Below are 21,876 nucleotides of genomic sequence, written 5' to 3'. Positions count from 1 at the left end.
TCTTTTTTTTTTCTGAGATGGTCTTTCCCCATCACCCAGGCTGGAGTGCAATGGCGCCATCTTGACTGCAACCTCTGCCTCCCGGGTTCAAGCAATTCTCCTGCCTCAGCCTGCCGAGTAGCTGGGATTACAGGCGCGCGTCACCATGCCCCGCTATTTTTTTTGCATTTTTAGTAGAGACAGGGTTTCACCATGCTTGCCAGGCTGGTCTCGAACTGCTGACCCTCATGATCCGCCCGCCTCGGCCTCCTAAAGCGCTGGCGTAATTTACAGGCGTGAGCCACCGCACCTGGCCGTGAGATTTTCAGAATCTCCTCTTGACCGGTCTCATCCGAGGTTCCGGCACAGCTCTTTAAAGGTAAAGCTCGTTTACATTTTTCTCCTCAAGGCTTTATTTTTTTCTATTTTTTTTTTTTTTTTCTTCTCAAAATCCTGGACTGCTTTGGGGAAGCACGGGCCCTTGACCAGATCTTGAGTTGTGATTTGTGTCCTCAGCATCTCCTGCTCCTCCTTGGGAAGCCCTCTACCCGCCAGTTGGCCTGCGCCCTCCTGCCCTTTCTCGAGGTTCGGGTCCACCTCTTTCCGCCCACACGACCGCAAATCGGAGGGCGACTGCAGAGGCGGAATTCGGGGCGGAGCGGGGTCTCTGCCGCGGGCCCCGTCCCACCAGCAGGTGGCGGTCGATCTGCAAAGCCTGCAAGGTGCCCGGGCAGAAACTTGAGCAGATGTTGGTGCCGCTGCCGGAGAAGAGCTCAGCCAGTCTCGCCGAGCCCAGCTGTCGGCATCCGCGAAGAAGCGGGGAGAGAAGGGCGCGGGCTCTCCGCTGAAGCGACTCAAGGATTCGGACACCGCGAGCTGCTTTCGGAAGGGCTTCGGGAGGGGGTGAGTACTGAGGAGCGCCCAGAAAAGGGAGCGCCGTCCTTTGCCGAAGGCATTGTCCTTGGCTTGCATAGACTGGCTTTCCTACTCCCTGGGAAAGACATTTCTGGAAGGAGACGGCCTCAACAGAAGGAGGGAGCTCAGGAAAGAAGCCCGGGGAGCCGGCGCCTGCACGCACCGCGCTCTGCAGCGGGAGGAGCGCAGGTTCCATCGCGCCAGATGGCGCTGTCTGGCTTTTCCCGGGCCTCGGGCGCCAGTCTCCAGAGGTCCCCGGCGCTGCGGCCGCTCTAGCCGGCCGACGCGGGCTCTGTGTTTCCGGGCGGAAGTGAGGCGCCAAGCGGAACAGCCTCTGGTGACATTTTCTTGGGGGCGGCGCGGACGACTGAAGGGACTTGGTGGTAGAGGCTGCGGAGGCGGCGAGGTTCGCTTTGGTCCCAGCAGGGGCTCTGACCGCCACCTTCTGCTCGCCGCCGGCGCTTGTTCCGAGGAGGAGAAGGCGGCGGTGGCCGTCGCGTCCCCAGTCACTGCAGCGGGGAGAGTCCCGACCCGGGGGTCGTGCGTGCCCCGACGGGGCGCGCGGAGCAAGCGAGGAGGCACGGAGTCTCCGCGGAGTGCAGGTGAGGCGGGAAGGGGCGCAGGGCCGCGGCCTGGCTACTGGTCGAGTTGCGGGGCCCGGGCTGCGTCCAAGGGAGTGGTCCGGGCGACTCGGAGGGGTGCGGGCCGCGGTGAGGGCTCTGCGGCGTCCGGACGCTGGGGTCCTGGCGGCCCCGGCTCGTTGGCGCCGGGAATTCGCAGCCTGCCTTGGCGGCTGACGCTGGGGCATCGCATCGTTCCGACCTCCTTGTTCGTCCGCCGCTGGTGACCCTCGCGTCCTCCCGGCCCGGCAGAGTTGGCTCCGGCACCCCAAGCCCCTAGACTCGGGGGCCAGGTCGAGGCGAGTCCTTTTCCGGGGGTGCTGAGGGTTGGCTAGAGGTGCCGCAGTCCCCGGGCTCCGCGGGGAAGCGGTTTTGCGGCCCTAGAGTTGCCTTCACGCAACTTTGCGGCTCGCAGGCCCGCCGGAGAAGCAGTGGCGGCAACTCCGCCAGCTCCGCGAGCTGGGGGTCTGGCGCTGACACCTGCCCCTGCAGGGGAGAGCTCTGGCGCCGCGGCCGCAGTGGCCTTGGAGAAGGGAGAAAAGGCTTTCTTAGGCTTGGCGCCGCCTGCCTCTCTGCGCTTCCACTGCCTTCGTTCGGCAGACGCCTCCCGTCAGTGCGAGAGATGTGTCAGTCTCCAAAATTGAACTCTTCTGGGGAGTTTGTCAACTTTATTTCAAAACAGATGAGGATGTACGCTGACGAACCCCAGGTTAAAGATATCGCCTTCCCGCACGCCATTCATTCTCACTTTTAAATTGTCTGCCCGCCCTCCCTACCCAGCCCCCATCACAAATTTGATGCTCACAGGTTGAAGTAGAGAACATTGGTGTGAGCCCTCCCAGATCCTTGAGCAGTTTCTGCTTAGATGGGCTTTTCGTTTTTTGCCTGACCTTTTGCTTTCTGAATCCTCCTACCCAGTAGAATTAAAATCGCACTGATAATACTTCGCCAAGGTTGGACCTCTTAATTACAAATATATCTGCCAATTTTGCTTAGGTTATTGTGTAGTATCATTGGGCACATGCTAACAGTTTGAATCACTCCTTTTCTTCTCTTGCGGTATTTTAAGGATGGAAGCTATTAACTTTCTAATGTAGTTTTGCTGATCCTGGCAATCTAGATTCCTCCAGTAATCAGAGCATTGCCTTCTGGTTTAACAAGAATTTTTAGAGGCCCACAATTGATAGTTACTACCTGATGTCCTGAGGAGTCACATAGCTAACCAATTTTTTTTTTTTTTTTTTTTTTTAAATGAGTTTCATCATGTTGGCCAGGCTGGTCTTGAATTCCTGACCTCGTGATCTGCACTTGACCTCCCAAAGCGCTGAAATTACAGGCGTGAGCCACTGTGCCCGGCTCACTAACCATTTTTAAGTACAAAGTATAACATTTGGCCAAGTAATATGCTCAATGCAATGTCTAGTTGAGTGCGTTGTGCACTATAGGTACCCAGTTAATATAAAATTATGAATTAAATTGGAATTCAGGAATTCAAGATGGAATTGACTGCAATGACCTGTATGCTCTAAAGAACCTTAGTGAAATTGTATTGAGTTCCATTTAATGAGAAATAAAAATATTTCTTACACATTTCTAAATCAGGTTTTTTTTTCTTTTTCTTTTTTTTTTTTTTTTTTTTTTTGATTTCGTGTCTCATTTTGTCACCCAGGCTGGAGTGCAGTGGTGTGTTCTCAGCTCACTGCAACCTAAGCCTCCTGGGTTCAAGCAATTCTCCTGCCTCAGCTTCCCCAGTAGCTGGGATTATAGGGGCCTGCCACCACACCTGGCTAATTTTTGTATTTTTAGTAGAGACAGGGTTTCCCCATGTTGGCCAGGCTGGTCTTGAACCCCTGACCTCAAGTGATGCACCTGCCTTGGCCTACCAAAGTGCTGGGATTATAGGTGTGAGCCACCATGCCTGGTCCAGGTTCCTTTAGAGTGCTTTTAAATATAACTGTAATCTTAAAACCACACCTTATCCATAAGGTAAATGTAACTTCAAAATAGGTATATACAGTCTGAAAGACAAGGAGAGACTTCAAGGTAGTTTATATCTAAAGGATCAACTGAGTCAGATTTCTTTTTGAGATGGAGTCTCACTCTGTCGCCCAGGCTGGAGTGCAGTGGTGCGATCTAAGCTCACTGCAGCCTCCGCCTGCTAGGTTCAAGCGATTCTCCTGCCTCAGCCTCCCGAGTAGCTGGGACTACAGGCACTTGCCATGAGGCCCAGCTAATTGTTGTGTTTTTAGTAGAGACGGGGTTTCACCATGTTGGCCAGGCTGGTTTTGAACTCCTGACCTCAGGTGATCCACCTGCCTCAGCCTCCCAAAGTGCTGGGATTACAGGCTCGAGCCACTATGCCCTGCCTGAATCAGATTTCTTTCTTTTTTTTTGTTTTTTTGAGATGGAGTTTCGCTCTTGTTACCCAGGCTGGAGTGCAATGGTGCGATCTCGGCTCACCACGACCTCCGTCTCCTGGGTTTAAGCAATTCTCCTGCCTCAGCCTCCCGAGTAGCTGGTACTACAGGCGCGTGCCACCATGCCCAGCTAATTTTTTGTATTTTTAGTAGAGACGGGGTTTCACCTTGTTGACCAGGATGGTCTCCATCTCTTGACCTCGTGATCCACCCACCTTGGCCTCCCAAAGTGCTGGGATTATAGGCGTGAGCCACCGCGCCTAGCCCAGATTTCTTAATAGGAAAAATTTTTTTTCTGACACCTTTTTGTGAAAAATGGGATGAAGTGGCTATTGGAGCTGGAAACTTTCCTTATTGTTAGAAGTTCACAGTGTAGTTGTTACTAATTCCCTTTATATTACTTTAACATGCATTTATGTGAGAGTAACCGTCATAATACCCTTTGTTTTATGGTCTTCATGAGTAATTCAAAATGAATATAAAGATATATTCAGTTTTATGTTCTAATTTAATAATTTCCTTTAGAACTGAGGGCTAATGTGTGTCCTTCAAAGGTTTCTTGCTTCTAATATTAATAGTGACTTTGGTATGTTCAGTCTTTTTATTGTATGACTAGTAAATTTTGTGAGCTTGTGTAGTTACTCATTATACAACAAGTTGTTTTGTTGAGATTCCCAGTCTTACTGCTTTTTTTGACACGTGGATGAACAGACTTGATAGATAGGCAATTTTAGTATTTTTTCTTTTTTTCTTTTTTTTTTTTTTTTTGTCTACTGAAAAAACTTATTCAGGTGGTTTTTCTCCTTTTTTTTTTTTTTAAATTTGGAACTCATGTATACTAGAGACCCAAACCTTACTTTGGCAAATCATCTTAGATCTTTTTCATTTTCCTGCATGTAACTGAGGATATGGAAATAACATGTATTCATATTTACTGAATTGAAAGCACTTCAGAAATCCTGTAATAGATGAAAAATGTTGTGGAAATTTTTTTGTTTTTTTTTTTTTTTTTTTTTTTTTTTTAAGACAGTCTTGCCCTGTCACCCAGGCTGGAGTGCAGTGGTGATCAGCCCACTGCAGCCTCAAGCGTCAGAGCTCTAGCAGTCCTCCCACCTCAGCCTCCCAAGTAGCTGGGACCACACTGCTATACCTAGTTAATTAAAAAACATTTTTTTTTAGACAGAGTTTCACTCTTGTTGCCCAGGATGGAGTGCAATGGTGCGATCTTGGCTCACTGCAACTTCCCCCTCCCAGGTCCAAGCGATTCTTCTGCCTCAGCCTCCCGAGTAGCTGGGATTACAGGCGTGTGCCACCATTCCTGGCTAATTTTGTATTTTTAGTAGAGATGGGGTTTCTCCATGTTGGTCAGGCTGGTCTGGAACTCCTGACCTCAGGTGATTGGCCCACCTTGGCCTTCCAAAGTGCTGGGATTATAGGCATGAGCCACAGCACCTGGCTAATTTTTAAATTTTTTTGTAGAGATGGCATCTCCGTATGTTGCCCAGACTTGTCTTGAACTCTTGGGCTCAGGCAGTCCTCCAGCTTGGCCTCCCAAAGTGTTAGCAATACAGATGTGAGCCATTGCACCTGGCCTAAATGTTGTATTTTTAATGTGTTCCTTTAAGGAATACTGATTTCAGTATCTTCTATTATTTTAGGAAAGAGTTTGGGACCAAATAAAGTTTCATGGGTTACTGTAATAATGTAGGCAAAATGACATACATATGATAATTTGAATAAAAAGTTGTGAGACTATAAAAGGGGGGAAGAGCTATAGAGTAGGAGGATAGAAAATACAGTGGACAAAATACTTGTGAGGGGCTGGGCACAGTGGCTCACACCTCTAATCCCAGCACTTCGGGAGGCTGAGACAGGAGGATCAGTTGAGCTCAGGAGTTTGAGACCAGCCTGGGCAACACAGTGAGAGCCCACTTCTTGTTTTTTTCTTTTTTTCCGAGATGGAGTCTCGATCTTATCGCCCAGGCTGGAGTGAAATGGCGAAATCTCGGCTCACTGCAACCTCCACCTTCCAGGTTCAAGCAATTCTCCTGCCTCAGCCTCCCAAGTAGCTGGGATTATAGGTGCTCGCCACTATGCCTGGCTAATTTTTGTATTTTGTAGAGATGGGGTTTCACCATGTTGGCTAGGCTGGTCTTGAACTGCTGACCTCCTGTGATCCACCCGCCTCGGCCTCCCAAAGTGCTGGGATTACAGGGGTGAGCCACCACGCCCGGCCTGAGATGGAGTCTTACTCTGTTGTCCATGCTGGAGTGCAGTGGTGAGATCTCGGCTCACTGCAACCTTTGCCTCATTGGTTCAAGTGATTCTCTCATTTCAGCCTCCCGAGTAGCTAAGATTAAAAGCATCTGCCACCACGCTTGACTAATTTTTGTATTTTTAGTAGAGATGGGGTTTCACCATGTTGGCCAGATTGGTCTCGAACTCCTGACCTCAGGTGACCCACTTGCCTAGGCCTCCCAAAGTACTGGGATTATAGGGGTGAGCCACTGTGCCTGGCTGTGAGCCCATTTCTCCAAAAAGTAAAAAATAAAAAAATTTAGCTGGGCTGGGTGGTGTGCATCTGTAGTTCCAGCTACTTGTGGGGCTGAGATGGAAGGATCGCCCCAGAGCAGCTACTTGGGGGGCTGAGGTGTAAGGATCACGGAGGACGTTGAGGCTGCAGTGAGCTGTGACTGGGCCACTGTACTCCAGCCTGGGTACAGAGTGAGACCTTGTCTCAATAATAATAATTTATGTGAAGCCTCTTTATTGTCACAACGCTAATTTGTTGATTGTTGTTTACTGTGTGCTGGCAGTGCTCTAGTTGCAGCAGTGCTCTTATGCAGTGGTGAATAAGACCAACAAGGCCTCCTAGTGCTTAAGGAGCTTAGGCATTTAAACCTGAGGTTTGAGTTGGATTTCTAGGTGAGCATGCCAGGCTAAGGCAGCCTAACCAAAGTCATGAGTGTCAGTGCTCTTTATTTTTTATTTTTATTTTTTTTGAGATGGAGTTTCGCTGTTGTTGCCCAGACTGGAGTGCAATGGCACGATCTCGGCTCACCGCAACCTCTGCCTCCTGGGTTCAAGCAATTCTCCTGCCTCAGCCTCCCGAGTAGCTGGGACTACAGGCACGCACCATCATGCCCAGCTAATTTTTGTATTTTTTTTTAGTAGAGATGAGGTTTCACCTTGTTGACCAGGATGGTCTCGATCTCTTGACCTCGTGATCCACCCGCCTCGCCTCCCAAAGTGCTGGGATTATAGGCGTGAGCCACCGCGCCCGCCGAGTGTCAGTGCTCTTGAATGGTTAAGTGGGGCCAGCGCCTTGAGGTTTCAGAAGGAATGGGTAGGGCAGATGGAGATAAGGCCAAGTTGCAAAGGTACCTTTTTAGTCTGCTAATGGGTTGGGAATTTTCTTCTTCTTTTTTTTTTCTGCATTTTCTTGCAGGGAATTTTCTTCTTTTAGGAGGAAAAAATTCCAGGCAAAGTATGAAGAATGAGATGGAGATTCTTTTTTTTTTTTTTTTTTTTTGAGACGGAGTTCTGCTCTTGTTGCCCAGGCTGGAGTGCAGTGGCACGATTACGGCTCATCACATCCTCTGCCCCCTGGGATCAAGTGATTCTCCTGCCTCAGCCTCCCGAGTAGCTGGAATTACAGGCATGTGCCACCACACCCAGCTACTTTTGTATTTTTAGTAGAGACGAGGTTTCTCCTTGTTGATCAGGCTGGTCTCAAACTCCTGACCTCAGGTGATCTGCCCACCTCGGCCTCCCAAAGTGCTGGGATTACTGGCATTAGCCACTGTGCCTGGCTGACATTCCTTTTTAAAGATTTTTCTGGGGCTGGGCACGGTGGCTCATGCCTGTAATCACAGCAGGATGGGAGGCTGAGGTGGGTGGATTGCTTGAGCCCAGGAGGCCAGCCTGGGCAACAAGGTGAAACCCTGTCTCTACAGAAAAATAAAAATTACGTGCCTGTAGTCCCAGATACTCAGGAAGCTGAGGCGGGAGGAGCACTTAAGCCCAAGAGTTTGAGGCTTCACTGAGTGGTGATCATGCCACTACATGAGACCCTTTCTCAAAAAAATAACAAAAATATTTTTCTTTATCCTAAAGTTGAGTGAATATAAATTTATTCATTTTTTTTTTGAGATGGAGTCTTTTTCTGTTGCCCAGGCTGGAGTGCAGTGGTGCCCAGGCTGGAGTGCAGTGGCACGATCTCAGCTCACTGCAAAGCCTGCCTCCCAGGTTCAAGCAATTCTCCTGCCTCAGCCTCCTGAGTAGCCGGGATTACAGGTGTGCACCACCACGCCCAGCTAATTTTTGTATTTCTAGTAGAGAGGGAGTTTGACCACATTGGCCAGGCTAGTCTTATGATCTGCCTGCCTCAGCCTCCCAGAGTGCTGGGTGCTGGGATAACAGGTGTTAGCCACTGTGCCTGGCCTTTTTTTTTTTTTTTTTTTTGATGGAGTCTCGCTCTGTCACCTAAGCTGGAGTGCAGTGGCAGCATCTCAGCTTACCGAAACCTCTGCCTTCTGAGTTCAAGCGATTCTCCTGCCTCAGCGTCCCTGGTAGCTGGGACTACAGGCACCTGTCACCACACCTAGCTAATTTTCTATATTTTTAGTAGAGATGGGGTTTCACCATGTTGGACAGGCTAGTTTTGAACTTCTGACCTCAAGTGATCTGCCTGCCTTGGCCTCCCAAAGTGCTGAGATTACAGGTGTGAGCCACTGCACCTGGCCCAGTGAATGTAGATTTTGTTGGTTTTATTTATTTTGGTTTGGTTTATTTTGATTTCTTGGTCATCAGATTAAATAAACCTGATAGTTATTTTTCTTTAGTTGTCAAATTCCAGTCTTCGTTTTGAATTTGACTGTTGTCATGATACTTTTCGAAATCCTTTTAGCCTTTATCTTTACTTGTATGTCCTTTCCTTACTCTTTCAGAACTCTTATGATTCTGCTTAAAGTAAAGAAGCAGTGTTTTTTGCTTCTGTGTGGGCAGCTTCTCTCAGCAGAAGTGGGATTGATGTTCAGTCAGTCAGTTTTCACATTCAGCCTACAGGGCCTTGTAAAAGTAAGGAGAAGGGTGAAACTAAAAAGTATCTTGCTCTTTAAAGTTCTCTTCTATATTCCTGAACTGCTAGGAGAGGAAACTCTGTCATCTGTGTGTTATATAGAGTTATCAGAACATAATTGTAGCAGCTGATAATAATAAATGTGATTTTTAAAATACTTTAAAGCAGTCAGTATAACTGAGATTTGATTAGTTGTTAGGATTTGTGGCTTTAATTTATAGTGTTTTAAGTTTTCTTTCATGTCTATTCAAAATAAGGGACCTCATTCCTCTTTAATCAGACTTCAGTACTTAATAGGTAGATGGTATAAATCCCTAAATTATTAAGTTGACTTAGTTTAAATAAATTTAAAACCTACCTAAATGAGTTCTAGTTAAGTGACAATCTGAAGTGGAAATCTGTCAGCAGAGACTTAATGCATATGTGGTATTTATACCTGGTTAAATAAAAAACCCATTTACTGAGCATTTATGTGCCAGTTGGTAATGAGCACATAAAAGAAGCAGTCTTGAGCTAGGCGCAGTGGCTCATGCCTGTAATCCCAGCACTTTGGGAGGCCAAGGTGGATGGATCACCTGAGGTAGGGAGTTGGAGACCAGCCTGACCAACATGGAGAAACCCTGTCTCTACTAAAAATACAAAATTAGCTGAGCATGGTGGTGCATTCCTGTAATCCCACCTACTCGGGAGGCTTAGGTAGGAGAATCACTTTAACCCAGGAGGCGGAGGTTGCAGTGAGCCAAGATCACGCCATTGCACTCCAGCCTGGGCAACAAGAGTGAAACTTCCTCTCAAAAAAAAAAGAAAAAGCAGCAGTCTCTGACCAAGGAAGTCAACCTAGTGAACCAGATGATTTCTAAGTTTCCTTTCTGCTCCAAAATGTGGAGAAGATAAAGTAGATTGTAAGGGAAAAAAGTACTATATAACAGAGCAATAAGTATGGAACTAGGGTTTTTCTTTATAAATTCATTTTAAATAAGATATTAGGAAATAGCATTTTTCTTAGTATCCCTAAGCTTGAAAAGGCTGGAAACTTACATGTCATTTTTTTGGGCTGGACTAGGTGGCTCAAGTCTGTAATCCCATGACTTTCGGAGGCCCAGGAGGGCAGATCCTGAGGTCAGGAGTTTGAGACCATCCTGGCCAACATGGTGAAACCCTTTCTCTACTAAACATAGAAAAATTAGCTGTGCGTGGTGACACATACCTATAATTCCAGCTACTTGGGAGGGTGAGGCAGAAGAATTGCTTGAACCCAGGAGGCAGAGGTTGCAGTGAGCCGAGATTGCACCGTTGCACTTCAGCTCTGGATGACAGAGCAAGACTCTGTCAGGTGCGGGGTTGGGGGAGAGTTGTTTTCTTTGATGCCAGTTTATTTGTAAAATACATTTTTTCTCTGCTTGTAATTCAAGTCCACATATTGGTAAGTTCTGATTGTTGTTCAAAGAGCAACAACATTAAATCTGTTAAAACTTACTTAGAGCGGCAATTCCCAACAATGTATGTAAGCTAGAATTGTGCTTGGGTAGTCTAGAAATTAAGTTTATTTTTATTTATTTTTTATTGAGATGGAGGCTCACTATGTTGCCTAGGCTGGTCTCCAACTCCTAGGCTCAAGTGGTCCTTCCACCTCAGCCTCCCATAACGTTGGGATTACACATGTGAGCCCCTGTGCCTGGCTGAAATTAAGTTTTCTTTAGCAAAGTTAGCATTAGAGAAACAAGATACTGATCAAACTGACCAGGAGAAGTTATTTTTTCACTGAGTTGACTGGTTTAAAAAAATGACCTTTGTGATGATGTCTGGAGTCTGCATTTTATTAGGTGCCTTATAATTAGAGAAAAGTATTGTTGGGGTTAGGGAAGTTGGGTGTGGACTAAAACTTAAGGAAAACAGGATTGTCACCTAACAAAAATTTCATGTGGCTAAAATTTTAAGCAGTATCCTGTCTGCCTTGGTTTTAACCTAGCATAGAAACATAGCTTATTCTTAAATCAACAGTGTATCATCAAGGGTTTCTTACTGTTTTTTTCTGCTGAAATCAACTAAGCACTTTGCAGTGAGCCAGCCCTGAGGGTATGTATAGTGGAGTTTGGCAGCTTTTATCTTGGGGACCTCAGGTCCTGGCATGTGGTGATCCATCTTTATGTGAATTGTCTTCTAAAGGAGATAGAAAATGACCAGGGTAGAAATCTGAGAGAAAATTTAGAACCTCTTTTTTAGGGCCAGGCATGGTAGCTCACACCTGTAATCTTAGAACTTTGGGAGGCAGAGGTGGGAGGATAGCTTGAGCCCAGGAGTTTTAGACCAGCCGGGGCAACCAGGTGGGACCCTGTCTCTATTAAAAATAAAAAAGTAAAAAAAAAGTAAAAGAACCTGTTTTAAATGAGTCTTGATTTACAATGATAGTGCTTTTGAATACTTTAGAGAGTCTCTGATTAGCCACAGTGCTTTTTTTTTTTTTTTTTTGCGTTTGGTAACTTCCTAAGCTTCTTACTTGATGCTAGTTTATTCACAGCCCTGGTACAGGTCCAGGTACATGCCAGAAGTGGTAATATCTGCAATATGAAGTGATTTGAGCAGCCATTATCACTCTTGGCCTATTTATAGAGCTTATATCAGTGGAGAAAAGGTTGGCTGGCAAGCAAGCAAAGCTGCTCTCTGGTGGTTGCAGTCTCACAATTTATATTTAATTTAGGGGAGACCAAATTCAGCACATTATGGACAGATCCATTCAGCTGTATTAATGTTAGTGTTCCCTTTCTGTACTCTAACTTTTTAGCACTCTAGTTTCCCAGTCAGCTTCACTGTTGAAGAAAACTGAAAACCTTCTCCCATTTAAAAAAAAAAGTAATAATTCCTTAATATCTTATGATAGTGTTCAGATTTCTCTGTTATCTCATGAATGTGTCAAGTCAAGAGTCAAATAAGGTCTCTTAATTGTTTTGTAATCTGTAGGTTCCCCCTCCATTTCTTTTCCCTAGCAGATTATTTATTACAAAAGAATTTTTCTCAGCCTGGATTTAGCAGTTACATTCCTGTGGATTCTTGTGGTGGTGGTGGTGGTGGTGGTAAACGTTTTTCTCTGACTCCTGGGTTTGTTGTTAATTGGTCTTAGATTTAGAATCTTGATCAGATCGTTTCTATCATGTATTTTCTCTCTCTTGCTTCTTCTTTTGCAGGGGATGGGGGAATACTTTATAGATGGTACTTGCATCAGCAGTTGCGCATTTGGTTCTCTGTGATGTTAGTAGCTGTTGGTGATCATTGCCCAGTTTTGTTATTTACTCATAATTCCTCATTCTGAGTGGGGCATACCCTCTCATCATTCCCAGTTTGAGTCTTTTATACTTGTTTATAGCTTCTTCAAACTTTTTTTTTTTTCCCTGAGTCTCGCTCTGTTGCCCAAACTGGAGTACAGTGGCGCGATCTCAGCTCACTGCAACCTCCGCCTCCTGGATTCAAGCAATTCTGCCTCAGCCTCCTGAGTAGCTAGGATTGTGGGTGTGCCACCACTCCTGGCTAATTTTTATTTTTTATTTTTATTTTTGAGGCGAGTGTTGCACTATCACCCAGGCTGGTGTACAGTGGTGCGATCTCAGCTTGCTGCAACCTCCGCCTCCTGGATTCAAGCAATTCTCCTGTCTCAGCCTCCTGAGTAGCTAGGATTGTGGGTGTGCCACCACTCCTGGCTAATTTTTATTTTTTATTTTTATTTTTGAGACGAGTGTTGCACTATCACCCAGGCTGGTGTACAGTGGTGCGATCTCAGCTTGCTGCAACCTCTGCCTCCTGGGTTCAAGTGATTGTTTTGCCTCAGCCTCCTGACTAGCTAGGATTACAGGTGCCTGCCACCATGTCTCGCTAATTTTTTGTATTTTTAGTAGAGACGGGGTTTCACTATGTTGGCCAGGCTGGTCTGGAACTCCTAACCTTGTGATCTGGAGTTCTTGGCCTCCCAAAGTGCTGGGATGACAGGTGTGAGCCACTACACCCAGCAATTTTTGTATTTTTAATAGAGATGGGATTTCACCATGTTGGCCAGGCTGGTCTCAACTCCTGACCTTGTGATCCACCTGTCTTGGCCTCCCAAAGTGCTGGGATGACAGGTGTGGGCTACCGCACGCGGCCTCAAAACCAAAATTTATCACCAAGTGTTGTGGTTCACACTTGTCATCTCAGCACTTTGGGAGGCCAAGGTAGACAGATCGCTTAAACACAGGAGTTCAAGACCAGCCTAGGCAACGTGGTGAGAGTCTGTCTCTTCTAAAGATACAACAATTTGCTGGGCTTGGTGGTGTGTGCTTGTAGTCCCAGCTACTCGGAAGGCTGAGGTGGGAGAATCACCTGAGCCTAGGAAGTTGAGGCTGCAGTGAGCTGTGATCCTGCCGCTATGCTCCAGCCTGCGTGATGGAAGTGAGACCCTGTTTCAAAAAAAAAAAAATTTAGGAAGATTAGTATTATGAATGCAATGGAGTCTCTTCCTAGAATTGAGTGTATGAGGGGAGGGGCCTTCATTTGAATTTTAGTAAGATTCTACTTTTCTACCTCATTTTGTGTTTATGTAGCTAAAGATAATTTAGTTTCATAGTCTCTGATTCTTGAATATTTACGTATAGATACACAATCACTTTATATACAGTATTTAAAGGTAAGGAAACAGCTTTACTAAGCTGTTAGCAGTTGAGTCAGTTTTTGTCTTAGGTTTTATATAGAAAGATGAAAGGGAAGTTACTCTGAGAACTCATGTTGATTCTCTGTAATGAAATATATTTTCATATACAAATTAATATTACTTTTAAGCAAACAAGTGGTTTCGTTAGTTGTCTTCGTTAAAAAGATTCAGTTCATCAATTCAACAAATATTTATTAGATATTCATTATGAGTTAGGAGCTGTGAGTGAACTGATACTGACCACGATCCCTGTTTCCCTGTTTGCATTGGAGATTGCAATATAGTGGGCTGGGGGAGTAAGTAAGAACATTTACACATATAATTTGTTTCTTTTCAGTTGACTTTCTCACAATGTGCTATTTATTCTCCTCCCTCATGTATAAAATTAACTCTTAATTTCTTGGGCTTAAACTTCCTCTAATATTGCTCTGTGTTTATGCATGTGCATGCATGCGTGTGTGTCACAGTCAGAAAAATCGAACCTGGGAGACGGAGGTTGCATTGAGCCCAGATTTGTGCCATTGTACTCTAGCCTGGGCGATAGAGCTAGACTCTGTCTCAAAAAAAAAAAAAAATTTTTTTTTTCCTGGATGATTACTAGTATTGTGATTGTCTTCCACCATTGTCACAGTACTCTATTGTGATGGCTAACTTGTCTGGCTGAAATAAGTTTTAAGTCTTTTTGTGACAGTTGCTAAACCCAGCAGGAAGAGGCATACAATACCTTTGGAAAGCCTTGCTTCATTCTAGTTTTATCTTCGTGCGTTGCAATTTGTCTCTTGGTTTCAAGTCTGCATATTCCCTATCGTCAATTCTTGTTTTTATTTAAAAAACAGAGCAAGGCTGGGTGTGGCTCCCGGGTTCAAGCGAGCAATTCTCCTGCCCCAGCCTCCTGAGTAGCTGAGATTACAGGCATGTGCCACCACACTGGGCTAATTTTTGTATTTTTAGTACAGATGGGGTTTCTTCATATTGGTCAGGCTGGTCTCGAACTCCTGACCTCAGGTGATCCGCCCGCCTCAGCCTGCCAAAGTGCTGGGATTATAGTTGTGAGCCACCGTGCTGGCCTGAGAGTGGTTTTTAAAGACCCACAGCTGATTGTTGTGAATTCTGTTTTTTTAACCTTGCTCCCAACTATTGGAGAACTTACTACTATGTTTTTTTTTTTTTTTTTTTTTTTTTTAGATGGAGTTTCGCTTTTGTTTCCCAGGCTGGAATGCAGTGGCATGATCTTGGCTCACCCCAACCTTTGCCTGTCGGCTTCAAGTGATTCTTCTGCCTCAGCCTCCCGAGTAGCTGGGATTGTAGGTGCCCACCGCCACGCCTGGCTAATTTTGTATTTTTAGTAGAGAGGAGGTTTCTCCATGTTAGTCAGGCTGGTCTTGAACTCCTGACTTTAGGTGATCCACCTGCCTGGGCCTCCCAAAGTGCTGGTATTACAGGCGTGAACCACCATGCTTGGCCAATTTACTACTACTATTAAAAAAATGATGGGACTTTTTTTTTAATGACAACTTCAGGATCACCTGAAGTCAAGAGTTTGAGACCAGCCTGACCAACATGGATAAACCCTATCTCTACTAAAAATACAAAAAATCAGCTGGGTGTGGCAGACGCCTATAATCCCAGCTACTTGGGAGGCTGAGGCAGGAGAATCGCTTCAACCTGGGAGGTGGAGGTTGCGGTGAGCCGAGATGGCGCCATGGCACTTCAGCCTGGGCAACAGAGGGAGAGTTTGTCTCAAAAAAAAAAAAAAAAGCAATAAATGCCAACTATAATGTTTTTATATGATAACTGTCTTGTCTTTTCTTTTTTTTTAAACAGAGCTAGACTCTGTCACTGGGCTGGAGTGCAATGGTGCCATCTTGGCCCCCTGCAACCGCTGCCTCCCGATTTCAAGGGATTCTCCTGCCTCCGCCTCCTGAGTGGCTGGGGTTACAGGTGCTTGCCACCACGCCTGGCTGACTTTTTTATTTTTAGCAGAGACGGGGTTTTATCATGCTGGCTAGACTGGTCTCAAACTCCCAAACTCAGGCAATCTGCCTACCTCAGCCTTCCAAAGTGCTGGGATTACATGAGTGAGCCACCTCGCCTGGCTGATAACTGTCTTAAAGGCAGAAATTTCTATTTTTTTTGGAGTTAACTATATTCTTGTTGGTGGTCTCTTGACTTTGGCTTATTTAAAGTTCTATTCTTTTTTTTTTTTTTTTTTTTTTTTTGGGACAGAGTTTTTCTCTTTTTGCCCAGGCTGGAGTGCAATGGTAAGATCTTGGCTCACCGCAACCTCTGCCTCCTGGGTTCAAGTGATTCTCCTGCCTCAGCCTCCTGAGTAGCTGGGACTACAGGCACGTGCCACCATGCTCAGCTAATTTTTATGTTTTTAGTAGAGAAGAGGTTTTACCATATTGACCAGGCTAGTCTTGTGATCCGCCCACCTCAGCCTCCCAAAATGCTGGGATTACAGGCGTGAGCCACCATACCCGGCCTGAAGTTTCATTCTTATAAGAGGTGCCCAGTTTGGCTGGGTGTGGTGGCTCACGCCTGTAATCCCAGCACTTTGGGAGGCTGAGGTGGGTGGATCACCTGAGTCAAGAGTTCAAGACCAGCCTGGCCATCATGGTGAAACCCCATCTTAATAAAAAAAAATATATATATATGTTAAAAATAAAAAAAAAATAAAAAAGAAGTGTCCAGTTTCCTTGATTTTTGGTGCTACGATAGTACATAATTTTTGAATCATAGATTCAGTAATAAACATACATGGCTGAATATTTAAACTGTAAGCCAGCCAACAGTTTTTGGGTTTTCAAGCTCAGCCTATTAAAAAATAACTTTAAAAAGTTGTTTAGACTGCTGTGAGGCTAAACTGTAACTCTCTTGCTAAGTAACTCCCTCGCTTAATAACTTCCTCTTCCTTCCCTGTATGGCATAGTTCTCCTTTTATTGATTAACTGTTTGGCATGTGTTGGACATAATTTTAAGTAAGCACAGTATGGAAAACTATATATTTTTCTTGAAATATCATAATGAAGATAACAGGAATAGTGGTTTTGTGATTTATATAAAATAAAACAATGGATGTTTTATTTTTAGGGAAAGTTATCAAATCAGTAATCATTTAAATTTCTTAAGTGGCTTAATATTTGTAATTGAAAGATTGGTAGTTTATACTAATTAAGCTATAGAGCTAAGCAAGGATATAATATATTGATTACATTTCATGTGCCTGCTTGTTTGAAAAAATAGTTTGTGTCGGGTATGGTGGCTCATGCCTGTAATCCCAGCACTTCGGCAGGTTGAGGAGGGCAGACCATGAGGTAAAGAGTTTGAGAACAGCCTGTCCAACATGGTGAAACCCCATCTCTACTAATAATATAGAAATTAGCTGGATGTGGTGGCACGCATCTATAGTCTCAGCTACTGGGGAGGGTGAAGCAGGAGAATTGCTTGAACCTGGGAGGCAGAGGTTGCAGTGAGCTGAGATTGTGCCACTGCACTCCAGCTTGGGCGATAGAGCGAGCTTCCATCTCAAAAAAAAAAAAAAATTCATTTGTAAGCCTAGTATTATTATGCCTATTTGAAGGGCACATATTGTTAATGATGTCTTTGCAGATAATGTCAGGTAAGGGTAACAGAGGTAAAGAGTAACTTTCCACCTGTGCAGAGTTTGTCCTTTAAAATCATATTTTAAAAATAAAAGCATATTTTTTTCAGACAAGATTTCACTTTGTTGCCTAGGCTTAGGTGCAGTGGCATAATCATGGCTCCCTGCAGCGTCGACCTCCCTGGCTCAGGTGATCCTGTCCCAGCCTTCTGAGTAGCTGAGACTATAGGCATGCGCCATATGACCCAGCATATTTTTCTTATTTTTAGTAGGGATGAGGTCTCACTATGTTGCCTAGGCTGGTCCCGAACTCCTGAGCTCAAGTGCTCAAGCAGTCCTCCTACCTCCCAGAGTGCTGGGGATTATAGGTGTGAGCCACTGTGCCTGGCAAAAAATTTAAATGCTTAGGGAATTGTTAACATAGATATATAGGATTTTGAAATGTCAACCTAACTTTTAAAAAAAATCAAAATGTTCGGCCGGGCGCGGTGGCTCACGCCTGTAATCCTAGCACTTTGGGAGGCCAAGGTGGGTGGATCACCTGAGGTCAGGAGTTCAAGACCAGCCTGGCCATCATGGTGAAACCCCATCTTTAAAGGAAAAAAAAAAAAAAAAAGAAAAAAAAATCAATCATTTACACTCAAGATACAAAAAAAAAATAATAATATATTAAAATGTTGGCTGGGCACAGTGGCTCATGCCTGGAGTCTCAGCACTTTGGGAGGCTGAGACGGGGATCACTTGAGCCTAGGAGTTCAAGACCCTGAGTCAGAAAAGATCTTGGTATGTTGAAGGATCTGGAGCCTAATGAGGGAAAATGATGCTGATAATGAGATTTGAATGACATATATCTAGGCTTTAAAATAAATCAACATTTATTCTAACTGGGAGGAAACGTGTTATAGGGAAACTATAGGTTAAGGCAAGGAGCCATCTTGTTTCCCGTTTTTTTTTTTGTTTGTTTTTTTTTTTTTTTTTTTTTTTTATACGGAGTTTTCTGCCGTGTCACCCAGGCTGGAGTGCAATGGTGTGATCTCGGCTCACTGCAACCTCTGCCTCCCGGGTTCAAATGATTCTCCTATCTCAGCCTCCTTAGTAGCTGGGATTACAGGTGCATGCCACCACCTCTGGCTAGTTTTTGTATTTTAGTAGAGACGGAGGTTTCACTGTGTTCCCCAGGCTGGTCTCGAACCCCTGAGCTCAGGCAATCCACCCGCCTTAGCCTCCTAAAGTGCTAGGATTACAAGCGTGAGCCACTGTACCCAGTGTTTCCCTTCTTAAATGTGAAATGTAGATGTGCTTTTATTTACACAAAAGTTGTATTCTTGCATATTTGCGGGCAACCAAATTGTGAATGACAGCCTTCGAATACATTAGGAAAACTTACTTTAAAGGAGTCTGTAGTAAAACATCTTTTAAAAAAAATTATTTAAAGAGATGGGGTCTCCTTATGTTACCCAGACTGGCCTTAAATATCTTGGGCTCAAGTGATCCTCTGCCTTAGCCTCCTGAATAGTTGATACTGCAGGCACATGCTATGGTGCCTGGATAAAACCTTATCTTTGGCCAGTTGTGGTGGCTCATGTCTGTAATCCCAGTAATTTGTGATACCAAGGTGGGTGGATTGCTTGAGTCCAGAAGTTTGAGACCACTCTGGGCAACATAGCGAAATCCCTGTTTCTATTTTTCCTTTCTTTTTTTTTTTTTTTTCTTTTTTGAGACTGAATCTCGCTCTGTCACTCAGGCTAGATTGCAGTGGCGCGATGTCAGCTCACCGTAACCTCTGCTTCACGGGTTCAAACGATTCTCTTTCCTCAGCCTCCCAAGTAGCTGGGATTACAGGCGTGCGCCGCCAAACCTGGCTAATTTTTTTTTCTTTCTTTTTTTTTTTTTTTTTAAGAAAAATGCAGGCCTACCTGCACAATAATTTTTGTATTTTTAATAGAGACGGGGTTTCACCATGTTGGTCAGGCTGGTCTTGAACTCCTGACCTCATGATCCGCCCACCTTGGCCTCCCAAAGTGCTGGGATTACAGGTGTGAGCCACTGCGCCCTGCCTGAAATCCCTGTTTCTATAAAAATGTTGCTGGGCTTTGTGGTGTGTGCCTATAGTCCCAGCTACTTGGGACACCAAGGTGGGAGGATCACCTGAGCCTAAGAGTTTGAGGCTGCAGTGAGTGATGATCATGTCACTGCCCTCCAGCCTGGGTGACAGTGGAGACTCTGTCTCAAAGAAGAAAAAAAAGGAAAACCTTATCTTTTAGGTGTGTATAACCTAATTTATCTTTTGTAAAGATACAGACATTCAGAACTTTTATGTTTGGTTAAGAAGCCTACTTGTGTAGCACGATCTAGTCTTATGGTAAGAGGCAGGTTGGAAATTCAGAAACTGTTCTAAATATATCTATCTAAATATATCTTGTCCATTGACCTACATTTTCTTTTCTTAGAAATGAGGATTATACATTTTAGGTTAGCTATGAGCAATAATTAATGAAAGTAATTAAAATGTTCTGAAAACCTAAATAGAATTGTTTTAGAGATAGTTGTCAGCATGGAAGGCCATTTATCCTGTGTAATGTTTTAAAATTACAGCTTTTCAGGCCGGGTGTGGTGGATCACACCTGTAATCTCAGCACTTTGGGAGGCTGAGGCAGGTGGATCACTTGAGGTCAGGAGTTTAAGACCAGCCTGACCAACATGGAGAACCCTCGTCTCTACTTAAAATACAAAATTAGCTGGGTGTGGTGGCACATGCCTGTAATCCCAGCTACTGGGGAAACTTAGGCAGGAGAATTGCTTGAACCCCAGTGAGCTGAGATCGTGCCATTGCACTCCAGTCTGGGCAATAAGAGTGAAACTCCATCTCAGAAAAAAAAAAAAAATAATAATAATTACAGCTTTTCAAAAAGCCTGCAAATATGCAATAAAACGTTCATCATTTTTAAAAAAAATCATTAGTGTCTAGAGCATTCTTTGGATGGGTATTTGAAATGAAATTGCCTGTGTCTTTTAAAAAAATATTTCTTGAAACTTTTTGAAAACATTGAGGTCTCATCTAACTCATGGTAAGATAATGCTGTGCCTAAAATTTACCAGCAGCCCCAGAGACACCCTTGAAGTGCAGCATGGAGGGAATAGGTTTAATGCTAAGAAGCAAAGGCCAAGGCAGTACAGATTGCTCCCATATTGCCTTGTCCATGTCTGTATGTAGAGGCATTAACTGTACTGCTTTTCTGTATGCTATGACCCTAGCTCCTGTGAAACATGTTTTTGCAGCAGATGGCTGTAACGTGTGTGTATGCATCACCTGCATTTTTTAAAGCAAAAATGAGATTTAATAGATTCATTTAACTGTGATAAATCCAATGTGCAACTGGTCTCTGGCCCAGTTGGATCCAGGGCTCATTCGATGCTGTCTTGGCACTGTTTTTCTCTCTTGGTGTGCTGGCTCTGTATACTGCTTTTAGGCTTTATTTTCAGCGAAGCTTTCCTCTCATGAGGGCAGAGTTGGCCCCTCTAACTCTCAACTAACTCATTTCCTTAGTATTGAGAAAAAAAGTTAATAGACTTTATTTTTTAGATCAGTTTTAGCTTTGTAGAAAAGTTTAGCAGAAAGTACAGAGGGCCCTCAACCCATTTTGCCCTGTTATTAACATATTACATTAGTTTGGCATATTTGTTACAATTGACAAGCCAATATTGATACATTATTATTTATTATTTATTTAATTTTTAAAAAAAGATGTTGAATAAAACCAAATAATAGTTTTGTGGGTTTGGACAAATGCCTAATACAGTAAAATATCTCCTACCATAGTGGCACAGTTATTACAGTTGATGAACCTACACTGACTCAACTCATCCTTCTCACCCAAAGTTCATAGTTATATATTAGAGTTCACTCTTAGTGTTGTACATTGTAGGGATGTGGACAAATTTGTAATGACATGTATCTGCTATTACAGTGTCATACAGAGTAGTTTGGCCTGAAAATCCTCTGTGCTCTGCCTCTTCCTTATTCCCTTCTCCTAGTCTCTCACAACCATTAATCTATTGTCTTTATAGTTTTGTCTTTTCCTGAAAGTCATACAACTGGAAGGATACAATATGTTGTTTTTTCAGATTGGCTTCTTTCACTTTGTAATAAATATTCAAGTTTCTTTTGTGGCCTGATAGTTCATTTCCTTTTATGGATGAATAATATTCCATTGTCTGGATGACCACAATTTATCCATTCATCTGCTGAAGGATATATTGGTTGCTTCCAATTTTTGATAGTATGCTTTTTAGCAGTTTTGACTGAAAATCATAATGTTAAAAGAGCAAAATTATAACAGAAGCACCCTTTCTCTTGACTTTACCAATTTATTGAACAGCTCATTATTATTTATTTATTTTTTTTTTTGGAGATGGAGTTTCACTCTTGTTACCCAGGCTGGAGTGCAAATGGCACGATCTCGGCTCACCACAACCTCCGCCTCCTGGATTCAGGCAATTCTCCTGCCTCAGCCTCCTGAGTAGCTGGGGCTACAGGCACGCGCCACCATGCCCAGCTAATGTTTTGTATTTTTTTTTTTTTTTTT

The 21,876-nt window shown here is 44.2% G+C and overlaps 1 protein-coding gene across 3 annotated transcripts in view; it reads left to right on the top strand.

The window, feature by feature from the left end:
* The first annotated feature begins 774 nt into the window (after nt 1-774).
* CUNH18orf25 (chromosome unknown C18orf25 homolog) overlaps nt 775-21,876 on the top strand; it is a 95,548-nt gene continuing 74,446 nt past the window's right edge. For 2 of the 3 annotated variants that reach the window (XM_032245245.1, XM_032245241.1), the window contains exon 1: nt 1,197-1,496. The gene's annotated coding sequence lies outside the window, so the exon portion shown is untranslated. Of the gene's footprint in view, nt 883-1,196; nt 1,497-21,876 lie in introns of those variants that run through there. The other variant, XM_032245242.1, reaches the window with a different exon arrangement.

The sequence above is a fragment of the Sapajus apella genome, unplaced genomic scaffold (genome assembly GCF_009761245.1).
Source record: "Sapajus apella isolate SASKATOON/1434 unplaced genomic scaffold, GSC_monkey_1.0 scaffold57, whole genome shotgun sequence".
NCBI classification, from domain to species: domain Eukaryota; kingdom Metazoa; phylum Chordata; class Mammalia; order Primates; family Cebidae; genus Sapajus; species Sapajus apella.
The sequence above is the reverse complement of the archived record's forward strand: the minus strand, read 5'-3'. Positions and strand labels throughout refer to the sequence as shown.